Source organism: Lithobates pipiens, unplaced genomic scaffold (genome assembly GCF_037356315.1).
Source record: "Lithobates pipiens isolate NorthernLeopardFrog02 unplaced genomic scaffold, aLitPip1_a1.2 Scaffold_16, whole genome shotgun sequence".
Classification (NCBI taxonomy): domain Eukaryota; kingdom Metazoa; phylum Chordata; class Amphibia; order Anura; family Ranidae; genus Lithobates; species Lithobates pipiens.
In genome coordinates this window covers 415,556,091-415,574,516 of record NW_027507748.1, presented here as the reverse complement: position 1 = coordinate 415,574,516, position 18,426 = coordinate 415,556,091, and positions in this window count along the sequence as shown.

Sequence of the window (18,426 nt, the reverse complement as noted above, 5' to 3'; positions counted from 1 at the left end):
CTCTGATTCTTGGGAGCCAGACGCTGCTCTGTCAGGCCCATCCTCCATTAATACCTTAAAAGCAGTCTCTCTTTGCACCACACAAGGTGACTTTTTGAAGTTGAAGACCAAATTTTATTCCAACAAGAACAGGGGGCTAGGCCTTGGAAGGTGTGGAACCATTTTCACAGGCATGCATGCAAATCTTCAGTAAGGTTATTTCATGGAGTATTTAATAAATTTAGTAAATCAGGTGTAGTTGATATGGGCCCTGAGCAGACACATATTCAAATTTAGTGGGCCTATCCAAAACAAGGGAGGAAGACAAAGAGGAGAAAGAGTGCTTTATTTGAACATAAGAAAAAACATATGGGCAGCTCCTAAGATGGCCGCATAGTCCGGGAGCTCCACTCTGCTCCGACAGATCAGCGCCTATGCAAGCCAGCAGCACAACTATACACCCGCTAGGACACCTCACAAAGGATGGGGGAACAGGGGCTGCACACCCCCAAGTCAGTGGGACCCGCCTGCAGATCTCTGGACAAGCAGATTTCAAGAGTGGGGATGGCACCTCAGACATCCAAGATGGCGGGCGCTAACAGGCCTCAGTCAAAGACACCACAGGGGACACAGGTGAGCAGCACAGCCCAGGATCCCCTGCTCTTTGGCCTTTTAACGGAGATCTCAGCCCTCATGCCTCCTGTGGATGCTGCATCACCAGCATCCACAGAATCATATAGGGCATACCCTGGAAGACTTTGCATTATCCCCTATGGAGCAAGGCACATCACACTCCCAGGGGAGGGAGTCTCACCACAACTGCCACGCTGACATACTCACCAACATTGCAGACATGTTTTCTAAATTTGACCAATGCTCAGCATTGGTCTTTCTCAAAATGCAGCAAAAATCACAGGGGATATCAAAGCAGAGCTCCAGAACTTAGGCTCCCACATAGAATCTATTTAATCACACCTGGACATTACTATATCAAGAACAAATCAAAATACAGAGCGTATCCAGGATCTCCAAGATCAGCTTGATACAGCAATATCTAAGATTGATGACCTAGAGAATAGGTCTCGCGGGTACAATTTCAGGATCAGGGGGCTCCCAGAGACTGTGACAGACATCCACGTGGTGGTTCGCTCTCTCATTCAAGATTTGATACCCGACATCCCCATCCACAGGCTGGAACTCGACAGAGCTCATAGAGCGCTGGGCCTCCTCGATCTGATGAACTTCCGAGAGATATTGTAGTAAAACCCCATCACTATTCGGTCAAGGAAGAGATAATGCAGAGAGCTCGCTCGACTGTGCAGCTTAAAATTTGCGAACACCCCATTCAAGTATTTGCAGACTATCCAAAAGAGGAGGCCACTTAAACTGCTCCCATCTGTACTAGCTCAAAAAGACAAAATACTGATGGCTATTTCCCTTCAACCTAAAATTTACCTACAAGAATAAATCTTACACGTTTTCCAAATTCATGGATAGCGAGAAACTTCACTCACCTAGGCCTCATCATCCAAAATCTGCCTACTCCACAACCTGGAACCAACGCTGGATCTTCCAAAAGACCGATGCCCACTAGCCCGCTCAATTCGGTCTGGCAGAAACCCAAGTCCAAGAGGTCCAAGGACTCCAAACATACATGAAAAACTGCAACATTTTGGGACTATACTAGCTCTTCGAGCACTTAACTACCAGAGACCTGAGAGTCAGACTGATTGGCTGACCTTCACAGGGTCCCCTAGAGTCTCTTGAACTCCTACATCTTTTTTCTCACTAATGGGAATTTACTATTTTTTTTTATCGCACAGACTGACAGGGTGGGAATTTGAGAGCCTAGGCATTTAATGGTATACAATTATGCCTAGCTGTTACACTTTAAAAAATTTACTAATGGGGTCCTGTTGGCTTACAATATTACTACATTTATACCATGTGAGCATGAGGTATCCTTACAGTGGATGTCCTGGCCATACATAGCCAGTTTGCACTACACATTGTACTCTTCTCAGAGTTCCTAGGCCAGCCCTACTATAGTTTCAGTATCTGCAGAATGTTTAAGCAGATATGGAGATTTTGAAACCCCCTAGTTGGTTCTCTGGGGTGGAGGGGATTAGGTACTGCACCATTTCAGGTGATAAGGGCCAGATATTCCTAGTTTGTTATTAGACAATAGAATCTACATTCAATGATACACTGTAACATTTATGTAGTCATTACCCACGTTTGCAGATAACACCACTGTCCCCTACAACCCCATCAGGTGGACCTCGAGTCAATATTATTAACCCACTCCAGACCTCAACTGGTTGCACGGAATCTGCATTTCTTACATCAGGCTTAATCTTTGTTAACCACTTGACCACTGGGCACTTAAACACCCTTAATAACCAGAATCATTTTCAGCTTTCGGTGCTCTCACATTTTGAATGACAATTACTCAGTCATGCAACACTGGACCCATATGAAATTTTTGTCCTTTTTTTCACATAAATAGAGCTTTCTTTTGGTGGTATTTAATAACCGCTCGTTTTTTTATTTTTTGTGCTATAAAAGAAAAAATAACGAAAATTCTGCGAAAAAATGAATTTTTCTTCGTTTCTGTTATAAAATTTAGCAGATTAGTAATTTTTTCTTCATAAATTTTGGCCAAAATTCATACTACTACATATCTTTGGTAAAAATAAGTACAAATTGGTGGATATTATTTGGTCTTTGTGAAAGTTATAGAGTCCACAAGCTATGGTGCCAATATCTGAAAATTGATCACACCTGAAGTACTGACGGCCTATTTCCTTTTTTTTTTCCACAAAATTGTCATATTATCAGGTTATTTCACACACTCAGCATATGCATACCACAAATTACACCCCAAAACACATTCTGCTATTACTCCCGAGTACGGCGATACCACATGTGTGAGACTTTTACACAGCGTGGCCACATACAGAGGCCCAACATGCAGGGAGCGCCATCAGGCGTTCTGGAGCACCCAGGCCAATTCTGACATTTCTCTCCTACATGTAAAAATCATCATTTATTTGCTAGAAAATTACAGAGAACCCCAAAACATTATATATATTTTTTTTTTTAGCAAAGACCCTGGAGAATACAATGGTGGTCGTTGCAAATTTTTATCTCACACGGTATTTGCACAGCAATTTTTCAAACGCGTTTTTTTGGGGGAAAAAACTGTTTTGTGCTTAAAAAACAAACAAAAAAAACAGTAAAGTTAGCCCAATGTTTGCATAAAGTGAAAGATGAAGTTATGCTAAGTAAATAGATATCAAACATGTCACTCTTCAAAATTGCACATGCCCGTGGAATGGCGCCAAACGTCGCTACTTAAAAAATCCCCATAGGCGACGCTTTAAATTTTTTTTTACTGGTTACATGTTTTGAGTTGCAGAGGAGGTCTAGGACTAGAATTATTGCTCTCGCTCCAACGTTCTCGGCGATACCTCACATGTGTGGTTTGAACACCGTTTTCGCATGCGTTTGCTTCTGCATGCGAGCACATGGGGACATGGGCGCTTTAAAAATTTTTATTTTTTTTTATTGTTCATTTTACTTTATTTATTTTAGTTTGACATTTTTTTCCCCAAAAATATATTTTTGATCACTTTTATTCCTATTACAAGGAATGTAAACATCCCTTGTAATAGGAATATGGGGTGACAGGTCCTCTTTACAGTGAAATCTGGGGGTCAATATGACCCCACATCTCACCTCTAGGCTGGGAAGCCTGAAATAAAAAATAAAAAAAAGATTATGGCTTTGATCGTACTGGCAAGTTGGTAGAAGCACCGGAGGGCGGTGAGGGGTGGGGGGCGTCTATGGCTGGGTATTTCAGGGTATCACCAAGTATGGCTGGGTATCTCCGAGTATGGCTGGGTATGGCAATTTATGGCAGGGTATTGCAGAGTATTGGCGGGGTATTGGCGGGGTACTACAGAGTAATAGCAGGGTACTGCAGAGTATTGGGGGGTACTCCAGAGTAATGGCAGGGTACTGCAGAGTAATGGGGGTTACTGCAGAGTAATGGGGGGTACTGCAGAGTAATGGCAGGGTACTGCAGAGTAATGGCAGGGTACTGCACTGCAGAGTAATGGCGGGGTACTGCAGAGTAAGGGCGGGTACTGCAGAGTATTGGGGGGTACTGCAGAGTAATGGGGGTACTGCAGAGTAATGGGGGGTACTGCAGAGTAATGGGGGGTACTGCAGAGTAATGGCAGGGTACTGCAGAGTAATGGGGGGTACTGCAGAGTAATGGCAGGGTACTGCAGAGTAATGGCAGGGAACTGCACTGCAGAGTAATGGCGGGGTACTGCAGAGTAATGGCGGGGTACTGCAGAGTAATGGCGGGGTACTGCAGAGTATGCACTGGTATTGCAGAGTATTGGCAGGGAATTGAGGGGTTAAATTCGGTGAGCAGCGATGTGGGCACTGCAGATGCAGCCCACATCGCTGCTGACACCGATCTCTTTCCCCTCCGCTGTACCGATCGGTACAGAGAGGGGAGGGAGGAACCGGCGTCATAACATGACGCCGGTTTGTTTACAAGTGATCGCTCCGTCATTTGATGGAGCGATCACGTGGTAAACGGCCGCGACGAGCGGCCGTTTACCGTGATCCGTGATGCGCCGGGTCCACAGGACTGTGGACCCGGTGGTCACGGATGCTCTCGAGTGCGCGCCCCAGGGGGCGCACGAGAGCAGAATTCTGGGAGGCCGTTAATTAACGGCCTCTCAGAGTTAAACAACCGCCCTGAAGCCGTTAATCGGCAATGGGCAGTTGTTAAGTGGTTAAAGCTAGATCACTAGCTATATAGGTGAGTTGAATATAGTGGTGTATACTGCGGTCAGGGCACAGACAACAACCACTACACAGCAGCAAGATAGGAAATCAGCCAAAAACGATCGGTGTGTACTGTGTTGAAGGTACACAGAACACCCACTGCTTCAGATGCTAACACACTACACGAGGCCGCCTCAAAGGCGGCCTTATATAGTGTGGGGCGTGCACTACACAGCCTGAGCTATGATTGGCCACAGGCAGGATGCCTGTGGCCAATCATGGCTCTCCTCGCTGCTGGCGCTGCGATTGGCCAAGCATGCGGGGTCACAGTGCATGCTTGGCCAATCATGAGCCAGCAATGCACTGCGCCACCGCAGTGCATTGTGGTCCGCGCGCGCCACTCGAATTTTGACGCGAACGGCCCAAACGTTCGGAATTCGCCGAACGGCCGAACAGCCAATGTTCGAGTCGAACGTACGTTCGACTCGAACACGAAGCTCATCCCTACTGCAGAGTATTGGAGGGTAGTGCAGAGTATTGGCGGGTGTTGCAGAGTAAGTATTGGCGGGTGTTGCAGAGTATTGGCGGGTGTTGCAGAGTATTGGCGGGTGTTGCAGAGTATTGGCGGGTGTTGCAGAGTATTGGCGGGTGTTGCAGAGTAAGTATTGGCGGGTGTTGCAGAGTATTGGCGGGTGTTGCAGAGTATTGGCGGGTGTTGCAGAGTAATGGCAGGGTATTGCAGAGTAATGGCAGGGAATTGAGGGGTTAAATTTCGGTGAGCAGCGATGTGGGCACTGCAGATGCAGCCCACAGTGCTGCTGACACTGATCTCTTCCCCCTCCGCTGTACCGATCGGTACAGAGAGGGGGAGGGAGGAACCATGTTATGACGCCGGTTTGTTTACAAGTGATCACTCTGTCATTTGACGGAGCGATCACGTGGTAAACGGCCGCAATGAGTGTCCGTTTACCGTGATCTGTGATGCACCGGGTCCTGTGGACCCGGCGGTCACGGATGCTCTCGAGTGTGCGCCCCAGGGGGCGCGCGAGAGCGGAATTCTGGGAGGACGTCATATGACGGCCTCTCAGAGTTAAACAACTGCCCTGTAGCCGTCATTCATAAGTGGTTAAGCAGTTACAGTTACTACTTATAGATAAAGTTATGTTTTAATCCTTTTGTTAAACAATGCTTCAAAAAGCACCTGAAGTCGGAGCAGATCAGCTGCACCTACACCTGACCAGGAGCCAAGGTTTACCCTGGGATCCTGGACAGGAGTGCTTCTTCTCTGGCAGAGGAAGACAATTGAAGTGACAGAGGGCTGGCAGAGACTTGATCCCTTCCACCCTCTAGAAATAGATAACTCTAGTTACCATTGCCCATTGACCCCTCCCTCTCCTGTCTTTTTTTTTTTCCTTTTCTAGATCATCTACTGGAGGATATTACACTATTACTCCTATGGATCAAAAACCATGGCGATCAGATTCTTTGTTTGTATCTCTCTACAGAGATTGGAAGTAAGTGACGATATATCGCTTGATCCCTCCCTCTACAAACTGCATGGTGATGGATAGTGGACCACCTCCCCTACTGCGAATAGTTTCCCACAATGCTCAGGGACTAAACTGCCAGATCAAAAGACGGAAAAATTGTCATTACCATACTTAGCAGATAGACATAATCCTGCTTCAGGAAACACACTTTCCTAATATGTACAACCCCAAGTTCATTCTTCCCAAATACCCCTAATTTGTTTTAGCAAATGCTGAGGATTAAGCTGAGGAGTGGCAATCTTCTTTTCACGTCAATGCAAATTCACACTTAAGTCTGAACACAAGGACCCAGATGGTAGGTTCATCCTGGTAAAGGGAGTCTTGGATGGACAACTTTACTCATTCATAGCATATTATGCCCCAAATCAAGGTCAGACAAAATTCTTCGATAGTATGCTACAAAAATTAGGGCCATTGATTGAGGGTTTGGTTGTTTTTGGGGGAGACTCTAATGTAGCCTTTGATATAGGACTTGACAAAAAGCGCCCGCTGAGCGCACAATAAATCCACCCCTGCAAACAAAGTCTCTGCATAGCTAGAACCATGCATCATTATGGTCTAACTGATATTTGGAGGTTATTTAATCCCATCCATCACTTTTCCCATCCACATCAATCATTTTCTAGAATTGATCACATATTTGTCTCATCGTCACTTATACCCTTTGCCCAAAAATCCTTTATCAGAGATACAGTTTGGTCAGATCACTCCTTCGTTTATCTATTAATACAAAGACATCAAGGACAGGGAACACATAGACATTGGAGGCTGAACAAATCTTTGCTTATTGATCCAGTGAGGGCTGTTGAAAAAGCCATCAACGAGTATTTCCTCCTGAATGACATAGAAGGGGTAACTCCAGAAATTCTCTGGGCAGCCCATAAAGCAACTATTAGAGGTAAACTGACCCAGATTTCCTCTCAAATCAGACCCACTAAATGGATGGTTATAGAACAGGAATTTCTCACTGTTAGCAAACAGCATAAGAAGGATCCTAAATCTACACCAGCTATTAAATTAAAAGATGCCAGACTAGCAATGAATCTAGCTCTCACCTCAAGGGAAGAAAAAAGTCTAAGATGGAGTGGAGCCTGTTTTTATCACTTGAGAGACAAGATGGACCCTACTCTTATATGATCCTGCTTATCCGTCTCCCAAATAATACGAGGACTCATAATCCACTGAAAATGATGGGAACCTTCCATGACTTCTATAAAAAACCTTTATACAGAGGACCCACAAGGAAACAACCCCAACCTTAACTTCTTCCTGGATTCCATGTCCATTCACAAGCTAGAAGATAGACATATAAATACTGTTGAAGCTCCTATTACGGTGGAGGAGGTGACATTAGTTATTAAAAACCTGAAAAAGAAATCAGCCCCTGGACCAGATGGTTTTTCAAACACATACTACAAAACATACGCTCTCAGTCTGGCCCCCTACTTAACACGCTTCTTCAATGCCTTGGACAGCTCTCTAAACTCTAAACTCTGCATTTATTACAGTAATCCCAAAACCTGGGACAGATCAGGGAGAGGTCCATAACTATAGACCCATCTCTCTGATCAATAATGATCTAAATAAACTTACCCAGATATTGGCAGACAGGGTATCCTCATTTATAAGTCTTTATATACATAAGGATCAAGTAGGTTTTATACTGGGCAGACAGGGACCGGATCATATCAGACGGCCAATAGATATTGTTTCACTGCTGAGATCGGAGCTGGGATGGTGGGCAACCTCAGGAGGGACTCTTATTATCTATAGGCTTACATAAAGCCTTTGATTACATATCCTGGCCTTACCTATTCAATATCTTACAACGCTGGGGATTTGGACAAAATTTCACTAACATCCTCAAACCGTTATACTTGACCTAAGATTCTAGGGATATTACTCAGAAACCTTTTCTATCTCAAAAGGTACAAGACAAGGTTGCCCACTATCCCCCCGATCTTCGCTATAGCGATTGAAACATTAGCTATTGCTGTTAGAAGTAACCCGGACATACATGGCATACACTGCGGGCCATATATTCACAAGTGTGCACTTTTCACAGATTACCTACTTTTATTTCTCACATCTCCACTTATTTCCCTCCCGAATGTATGTCATCTTTTAGAAGACTTTGGGAATATATCAGGCCTCAAAGTCAATCTATCAAAATCTCAGATCCTCAATATAAATATTCCAGACCTACTCACTTCAAGTCTTAAAAGTCACTTTCATTTCACGTGGAAAGACTCCACTATTTCCTACTTAGGGGTGAACCCACCATCCAAGATTGATCAGATCTACACTATTAATTATCCACCACTCTTTAAAAAACTGGAATCAGACCTGAGAAACTGGTCACAACTCGATCTATCATGGCTAGGGCAGGTGCATTCAATCAAAAATAACTTTACTCCTGTGAATACTATACTTTTTCTGGTCCCTTCCTATACCCCTTAACTCCACTCACTTAAGACGCTTCCAGGCGAAAATTATAACATTTGTTTGGGGCTCCAAAGATTACCGTATGGCTAAAGGGGTTCTATTCAGGAGGGCTGGGGTTGCCAAATCTTAACTGGTATTATCAGGTCTCTCAGCTAGCCCAGTTATCAACTATCTACTCAAGATTGGCTAAGCCTGATTGGATGCACATGGAAAATTTAGCAGTCCCACAATATACACTAGATTTTCTTATGTGCATGCCCCCCAAATAACCTCCCGCAATTTTGGCTCCAACATTGTCTCATTCCCTTACCCTCTGGGACAAGCTTAGAACCCACTCTGATTTAATATCTCAGATTCGTCCGCTAGCACACATCTTCCACAATACCCAATTTCCACCAGGCTTGAACGTCAGGACATTTCAGTGGTGGTTAGATAAGGGGTTGTACAGAATAGACCACTTCTTTAACTCCTCAGGTCCGCTCACCCTAAACCACTGCATTAAGACACTCGAAATGCCACAGACCGAACGATTTAGACTTCAACAGATATCTCACTTTCCTAAATTCTATTTGGAAATCAAAGCCCTTAACAACCGCTATCATGCCATATGAACAATGGTGCGGACAGTGTATGGAGCAAAGAGGAGGGATCACGGTGAGATATGAGTCACTGGCAACTCCACATTCTAAAACAAGCTATATGTTGGCCTGTGAAAAAGATCTTAACCAGGACTGGGATTTGGATACCTGGCATAACATGATAGCATGGTCAAATCAAGGCATCCTTAACACATCCCTCTTGGAGGCAGACTTAAAAGTGTTAACCAGGTGGTATCCTGTACCCACTAGACTAATGAAATTATACCCATCAACCTCACCTCTGTGCTTCAGGGGATGTGCACTCATGGGCTCAATGCTGCATGTTTGGTGGGAATGCCCTAAAATAAGAGGATATCGGGACAGAATCTTTACAATGATTTGAAAAACCACCGGCTTGTCTATTCCCAAATCACCTCAAATTGCCTTGCTATATTTTCCACTGGAATCAATTCCAAAAAACATGCAGAGACTTGTTCATTTCATCCTCTTACGAGCCAAATTGATGCCAGCAAAAGCGTGGAAGCAACCCACGGTCTCCAGTAACTTGGCAAAACAAAAAATCTCATGGATCATGGCTCAGGAAAAGATGGTCAGTATTCTACAAGATACGATCCAGAAGTTTGAGAACACCTGGAGACCGTGCGCTGATTACATACATATTCCCATATCAGACACTGCAATCTGATCCGAAACTAGATACCAGGGCTCCCCAGTAGAACATGTTTCTAGTCTCCCTTTCTATCCCCTTTTCTTCTGATTCTATATTTCCTCCTTCTCTTTTACTCCTTACCCTACCTACCCCCACACCTCTCTTCCTGTCTAATCATCAACAGGTTTCTATGGTCAGGAACCAAACCCACTGGTTGTAGTGAGCAGACATACTACAGAGCACGTCCAGATGTTGAACAAATCCTATATCACTATAATTGAGGAATCAAACTGTCATGAACGGAGTAAGACTACCCTTAGATAGTCTAACATCATCCCATGAGGGAAAATACAGATTCTCTTTTGATCCACTGATTATTTTCCTAACTGGTCACCACTAAAGTCTGACACTATTTAGAAAACCACTCTCCATGTTGTTGCTTAGGGGTCCTACTCTTGCTAATTAGGATTTAGCTCATATATACTTTTATTCTCTGTACTTGTGTTCTAGTATGCTTCACTTTGTCTTTCCACTGCCTATATGTTGTTCAACTTTAATATGAAACACTGAGATAAGCTGGGAGAAGCCCCTTACCTCCTAACACAGTTTGATCCCATAGGGGATGTCGGTGGTGAGGAGTCCCCTGCACTGTTAAAGTTATCAGTTGAATTAGAAGGCCTAAAGGGGTTGCATATAACTATGTGGATTTCTGAAAAGTTATATGAGGCTATTTTTATGTATTCCTGATGGTAAAAAGCATTTACACTATTACCTGTATTGCAAGGATTATACTGAAAATTCAATAAACATTATTGAAATAAAAAAATTAATAAAAAACATACGTTTAGAGATATGGTATTTCATCCATAGAGCCTCAAATGTGTGTAGCCTACAAGATGTAGGGTTTATAAAGTGACAGAGCTGAAAAAGAGTTGATTGGGCCCAGGGTGACATAGTCATAGGACAGACTGTCAGGAATAAGGGGAATAAATAGGACACTAGACAGGAGATGACAAGTTGAGGAGAGAGAGTACTTTGTGTTACAGGTACGCCATGGGGTTGATTTACTAAAGGCAGATCCACTTTCCAGTACAAGTGCACTGAAATTGCAGTCGCTGTAGAGTGCTGTAGATCTGAAGGGAAGTTCTGAAATGAGGTGAAGCTTTGCTGATTTTATCATCCAAACATGTGCAAGCAAAAATGCTGTTTTTTTATTTTCCTTGCATATCCCCCTCAGATCTACAACAACTGCACTTCCAAGTGCACTTGCAGTGCAGTTGTAGTGCAAAGTGGATTTACCTTTAGTAAATAAACCCTCATATCTTTAAAGTAAATGGCATTGGAGCAAGGCAGAAATGTTTCACTGGGGGTTATTTAGGAAAAGGCAAATCCATTTTGCACTGCAAGTGCACTTGAAAGTGTACTGAAAGTGCACTTGGAAGTGCAGTCGCTCTAAATCTAAGGGGTAGATCTGAAATGAGTGGAAGTTCTGCTGATTTTATCATCTAATCATGTGCAAGCTAAAATGCTGTTTTTTATTCTCCTTGTATGTCCCCCTCGGATCTACAGCGACTTTACTTCCAAGTTCACTTTAAGTGCACTTTCAAGTGCACTTGCAGTGCAAAGTGGATTTTCCTTTAGTAAATAACCCCCAATACAACTTCATTATGGAGAGAAAAGGGCAAGGCTATATGGGGTAAATTGAGTCTATTTCAATTTCCAACCATCTGTTAGGGATCTATTGACTGAACCAGAAGGCAACAGTGCATGAATGAGTAGCATAGGAATATTTAATGATGTCAGGAGCTCCATGTCTCCTCTGCACCCAAAAAGAAAATACCACAGTGCTGGCAATACAGTGAGCTTTATTGTGCCATATGAAATTAAAGAACCAGCATTGAAGAGCTTTGAGTTGTGTCATGGGGAGGTGAGGTTTCAAATACATAAAGTAGTTTAGGTAACACAGACATTTTGAGAACATTTACCCTTCCCAGTAGTGAAAAAGGACAAGCATCCCATTGTTTCAGCATGCAATTGATTTCCTGTAAAAGAGAGTAAAGGGTGGCGTACAAGGGTGTCAAGTGTACTCCTATATATTTAAGGGACTTCATACACCAATGAAAAGGTTGTACGGTAAATTGGCTAGCCAGTTAGAGGGCATGTGAATAGGTAAGGCTTCCATCATAGAAATAATGGGATTTGTTAATGTTTGTAAAATATTGTCAGAAAAAAGTTTATATTCCTGTTGTTTCATTAAGGCCCCTTTCACACATGCGGATGGTATGTCCGTATTTCATCCATCCGTTTGTGGATGAAATACGGACATCCATTCATCCCTATGGGATAGCGGGTGTCTGCGGATGAGCATCCGCAGACACCCGCTATTGTCCGCCTCCGCAAATGTCCGATTCTGCAGACGGAGGAAAATCCTATTTTTCTGTCCGTCTGCAGAGCGGATCGGATGAACACGGACACACGGTCCGTGCTCGTCCAATCCCCATAGAGGAGAGCGGAGAGCTGACAGGGCGGTCCCCGCACAGTGTGCGGAGACCGCCCTGTCCGCAGCCGGCTCAGCGGGGACAACGGAGCGATCCCCGCTGAGCGAGCGGATCATCACGGGGCGGATCATTACTGATCCGCCCCGTGTGAAAGAGGCCTAACACTCCATGTATTTCAGAATGAGATCGAATGACCCCAGCCAGAGTTTCCAAACAGAGAAAAAAAAGGCAACAGCTGACATCCCTGCTTGGTGCCATTGGACATCTGGAAAGAATGTGACAAAAAAGAGCATAAGTGAACTTGGGGAGAAGGGCCTAGGCGTTCAGGGCAGTGAGAAAAGGACCTTGAAAACCACATGACATAGGGATGCAAACATATACTGCCAGTTCAAACAATGAAAAGATGAAAGTTTTTTTGGCCATCTAAGCTCAGTAGCAGACCAATAAGATCAACAGTCTACCTTGTATTTTCCCCTGCATGTCTAGGGACGAATCCCACCTGATCTTTGGCAATTCATTTAAGGAGTAATTGAGTTAGTCAATTGGCCAAGATCTTCATTAAGATCTTATAATCAGTAGACATGTGCGATTTGTTTCATCCGAAAAGAAAATTCGTACGAATTTCCGGAAATTTGTACATTCGTACGAATCCGAAATATGGATTTTTATGCATATGAATTCCGTACGAAACATGAAATTTCATTTACGAATTTCGGAATCCAAATTCATAATGAAAATTCGTAATTAATGAAAAGTTAACGAACCTAAAAGTTAAAAACCCAGGAAGTCAGCACAGTACAGGGATGGTGGGAACCCCTCATAATGATAAATTCATCATAATGAAAATTCGTAATAGTTACGAAAAGTTAATGAACCTAAAAGTTAAAACCCCAGGAAGTCAGCACAGGGATGGTGGGAACCCTATGGGAATTTCTATGCTTACGAATTTCATACAAAATACGAAATTTAGTTAAAGAATTTCGGACCCAAATTAACAGAAACATGACTGGTGTTTTGTTCACCAATCAGAGGAAGCCAGCAAAGCACAGGGATGGTGGGAACCCCTCATAATGATAAATTCATCATAACGAACTTTCGTTATTTTTACGAAAAGTTAACAAAACTAAAGGTTAAAAACCCAGGAAGTCAGCACAGCACAGGGATGGTGGGAGCCCCTCATAATGATACATTCATCATAATGAAGTTTCGTTATTTTAACGAAAAGTTTACGAATCTAATGAAAATTCATATTTCGTAGGAATCCGAATTGAATTTCGTACACGAATTATATTATTATATAATATTATTAAAATATGATTTTTTTTCATACAGAACGAAACGGAACGAAACAAAACAATTTTTTGACAGCGCCCATGTCTAATAATCATAATTCAATAATACAATAAGTCTATAATTATCAGGAGCAGATGGATTCTTTCCAGGCTTAGGAATAACAGAAATAAAGGAATGCATAAACTGGGAGTGGTGGACATCACCCTTTAGAATAAAGCTACAGAAAGCCAGCAAATTGGGTGTTAAAATATGAAAGAAGCTTTCAGAGCCCGTCTGGAGTGAACCAGTAGACTTTTGTGACAGCAGATGCTTAATAACTTTCGTAAGCTCCTCTAGCATTCAGCATTGCCAACTTAGAGGAGGACGATTAAGGCAATTCCTCCTGTTTAAAAAGGAAATCATTTTTGAGTGTTAAGCTATTATAAAGGTTATGATAGAAGTCCCTGAAGACCTTGACCATAGTCTGGCAGAATATGGGTGTACCACCAGATTAAAAAAGAAAATCATGGAACACATAAAAAAAGGGAGAGGCTTGTGTTTATTTACTAACATTCTGTTATTTGAGTACTCATATAATTTTTGTTTGGCTCATAGAAGAGATTAGGTAGCTTTCATTTGGTTATGAAGAGAGGTAACCATGCGGTGGCGAGCCATTGTGGGACAGTGTAAAAGTTGTCTTTCCGATGGTCGCAATTTAACAAGCAAGGAAACTCTCAGTATATTAGCATTTTTCCTTAACCTCCCTAGCGGTACGATTATTTCGGATTTTAGGTGCTAAAAGTGGTACCATTATTTTGCATGAAAATTTGGCGTTTTATATTGTAGTCCTGTAATTCTTAGGAATAACTCTCTTAAATCTGTCCAAACCAGAGTCTAGCAGACATCTCGGGTATAATAAAGTTTGAAAAATGAAATCATAAATTATAATATAATAAATAATTATAAATAATTGTACCAAATAATAATATAACAATAATAAAAATTATTCAATAATGTAATCAAATCAAAAACACAGAAATTTGCTCAGTTGCAGAATTGTCACTGTCATTACTTTTCAGTATTTGATGACGATCTCCCCACAAATCGCTATCGCTCAATTCTGCGAGTGATTCTAATTTATTATCGCTGTTTTCTAGCTGGTCTAAAACCATTTTTGATGTAAAGTGACAGTTTGGTTGCTATGGACAATCTCCAGTTTCCAGGCAGAAAGAACAGTTTTTATTATATAAAACTGCATGCAGGACACTGGGCAGACCACTAGGGACAAAGGGGATGTGAAATATTTACATACAGCAATGTAATCTGTAAGATTACATTATACTGTATGTATACTATGTGTTTCACTTTTTGAATTTGGCGCCGATCTCCGTCCCCGTGCGTCACAACGCTCGCAGGGAACGGAGATCGGCGATATGATAGATCGAGCGAGACACGGCTCGCTCGTACAACGGGGAGACAACGCTGGATCCGAGGGAGAAGGTAAGTAAACATCCTCATGGATCCAGCGATGCGGTCCCGAGTCTGGCTCGGGGTTACCGCTTTTGGTATAAGCCAGACTCGGGAATACCGTCAGGGGGGTTAAGTGCTTCCTGCACAGAACCTTCATCAAGCTGAAAAAACGTGATAAATCCTGAGAAAGCTTTTCTTCAGTGATGGCAAATTGAAGGAGATAGTCATTGGGGGTAATTTACTAAAGGAAAATCCACTTTGCACTGCAAGTGCACTTGAAAGTACACTGAAAGTGCACTTGGAAGTAAAGTCACTGTAGATCTGAGAGGGACATGCAAGGAAAATAAAAAACAAAATTTTTGCCTGCACATGATTGGATGATAAAATCAGCAGAGCTTACACTCATTTCAGATTTACCCCTCAGATTTAGAGCGACTGCACTTGCAGTGAAAAGTGGAGTTGCCTTTCGTAAATAACCCCCATTGTGTCATGAATCACCAGTAATACCTACATGCCCTGTCTGTTAGCTTACCTCTGGTCTGTGTATCAGCCTTGGGCCTGCACTCTCACACCTGCATGGTTAAATAATCTTCCCTCACCGTGGTTCCACCCTAGCCTCTACAGGATACACTATTTAACACTGTGCTCTCAAAGCCTGCCTTGCCCAATCAATATTGTGTGTTTGGCTTCCTGTCTCCTGCTTGCTGTGCTATACGTCTGTTTTTGTTAACAATCTTGGCTTGTTCTTTGACTGTCCCTGTGAAAAAATTATATATTCTAAATATATAAACTTGCGCTGATGGTGAAAAATCGGTGATAAAAGTGAATGTAGCTGTTATACACAAAGTGCTAGGCACTTGAACAAAGTGAAAAAAATATATAAATACAGCGCTCACAAACATAAACCCATTAGTGAAAAAATTAAAAAACATAAAGTCCACAAAATACTGAAAAAATTGCTTCACATCCACTGTACAAAAAATGCAAAAAGATTTTCCAAAATTTTCAGGCGTACCAAGACACCCCCACATGTGTCCCCACTCACCGGATCCCAACAACATCCAGCTTTTCAGTCTGGGAGTCAATTCAGACTTATACCGATATCCAGAGATGGCAGATTCAATGATAAGACTTGATGACAAATACTTCTTATGCCGCGTACACACAATCAGACTATCCGGCGGACTTGGTCTGGCGGACAAACCGCCGAAAAGTCCAGCGGACTTTCCGAACGAGTGGACCTGCCCACACACAACTGGACTTTTCTGGCAGACTAGGTCCACTGGACTATGGCAGGAGTCCGTCGTACTTTTGAAATGTACGGACTTACCCACACACGGAGGAAAGTCCGTTCATTTTGAACGTGGCTCCAGGTAGCCAGGACTAGCGAAGGAAGTCAATGTCGCCGCCTTCGGTGGTGAGATTGACACGTCGCTGGCCCCGTTACCTGGTTACGGTGTGGGGGTCCCCCCAAGGTCCATATAAGACCCTTATCCAAGCATGCAACCCAGCCGGTCAGGAAAGGGGGTGGGGACGAGCGAGCGCCCCCCTCCTGAGCCATACCAGGTCACGTGCCCTCAACATGGGGGGTGTTTTTGGAAGGGGGGCCCTGCGACCCCCCCACCCCAAAGCACCTTGTCCCCATGTTGATGAGGACAAGGGCCTCTTCCCGACAACCCTGGCCATTGGTTGTCGGGGTCTGCGGGCAGGGGGCTTATCGGAATCCGAGAGCCCCCTTTAATAAGGGGGCCCCCATATACCGGCCCCTCACCCTATGTGAATGAGTATGCTGGGACTGTGACATCATAAGGGGTGGGGACATCACCCGGCGACCCCGCCCATTGTCCCTATATAAGTCGCCGCACAACGCGTCTCTGTCATTATGGCCAGAGACAGCATCGAGTCAACATCTCAAGGAAGAAGAGGAAGAAGAAGAGAAGAAAAGAGAAGGCGGCGATGGCGACGATGATAGAAGATCGGGCCACTGCTAGTAAAAGAGCTGAAAGAAGGAGTGGAGGCCTGGCTAGAGGAACCGAAGAGGGGGACAAGACCCCCGAAGTCGGAAGAAGAGGCAGCGGTGACAGAAGACATGGCCACCGCTATTAAAAAGCTTTAGCAAGAAGAACCGAAGAGGGGGACAAGACCCCCGAAGAGGGGGACAAGACCCCCAAAGTCGGAAGAAGATGAAAAAGAAAGCCAGGCTCCTCCGCTAGTAAAAGAGCTAGCAAAAGAGCAGAAGATAGTGGAGGAGTCCAGCGAGAAGACCCCCCCAGACGGAAGAAGACCCCCGGAGCTGTGCAATAAATTATTTTAAAACCTTGTGTTGTGTTTTATTTAAATTTTCTTTCACCAGGTGAATGGTTAGGGGTACATTGTACCCCATACTCATTCACATAGGGTGGGGGGCCGGTATCTGGGGGCTCCCTTATTAAAGGGGGCTCCCCGATTACGATAAGCCCCCCACCCGCAGACCCCAACAACGACCAGGGTTGTCGGGAAGAGGCCCTTGTCCTCATCAACATGGGGACAAGGTCCCCACCCCCTTTCCTGACCAGCTGAGTTGCGTGCTCGGATAAGGGTCTTATATGGACCTTGAGTCCCGTTTTTTCGGCGTAGGGCTTCCCCTTTAAGTCCATACCAGGTGACGGGGGCAGCAACGTGTCAATTGACTTCCTTCGCTAGTCTACCTGGAGCCACGTTCAAAATGAACAGACTTTTCTCCGCGTGCTGGAAAGTCTGTTCATTTCAAAATTCCGGAGGACTCGCAGTCCGGCGGACAATATTTGAGTCAAAACTTCTTTCTAAGTCCACCAGACTTTTGGGGAAAAAAGGTCCGCCGGAGCCCACACACAGGCGGATTGTCCGGCAGACTCTGGTCCGTCGAATAGTCTGATCATGTGTACATGGCATCAGAGAGTGAATTGAGGTGGATTTTCCACCTCAATGCCACCTCACCGCCTGGCCTCAATGAGGCATTTCATTTTAAACCCTTCCTTGAAGGATTCCAGTCAGGGGTTTGTGAATTGGAACTTCAATCTACAACCCATACCCCATGGGTGTATTTATTTATGCTCTCTCATTATGGTATAACACGGTTGTATACAGAATCACACCTGGTATTTTTTTATTATGTTCATAATTCCTCCCTATTTCTT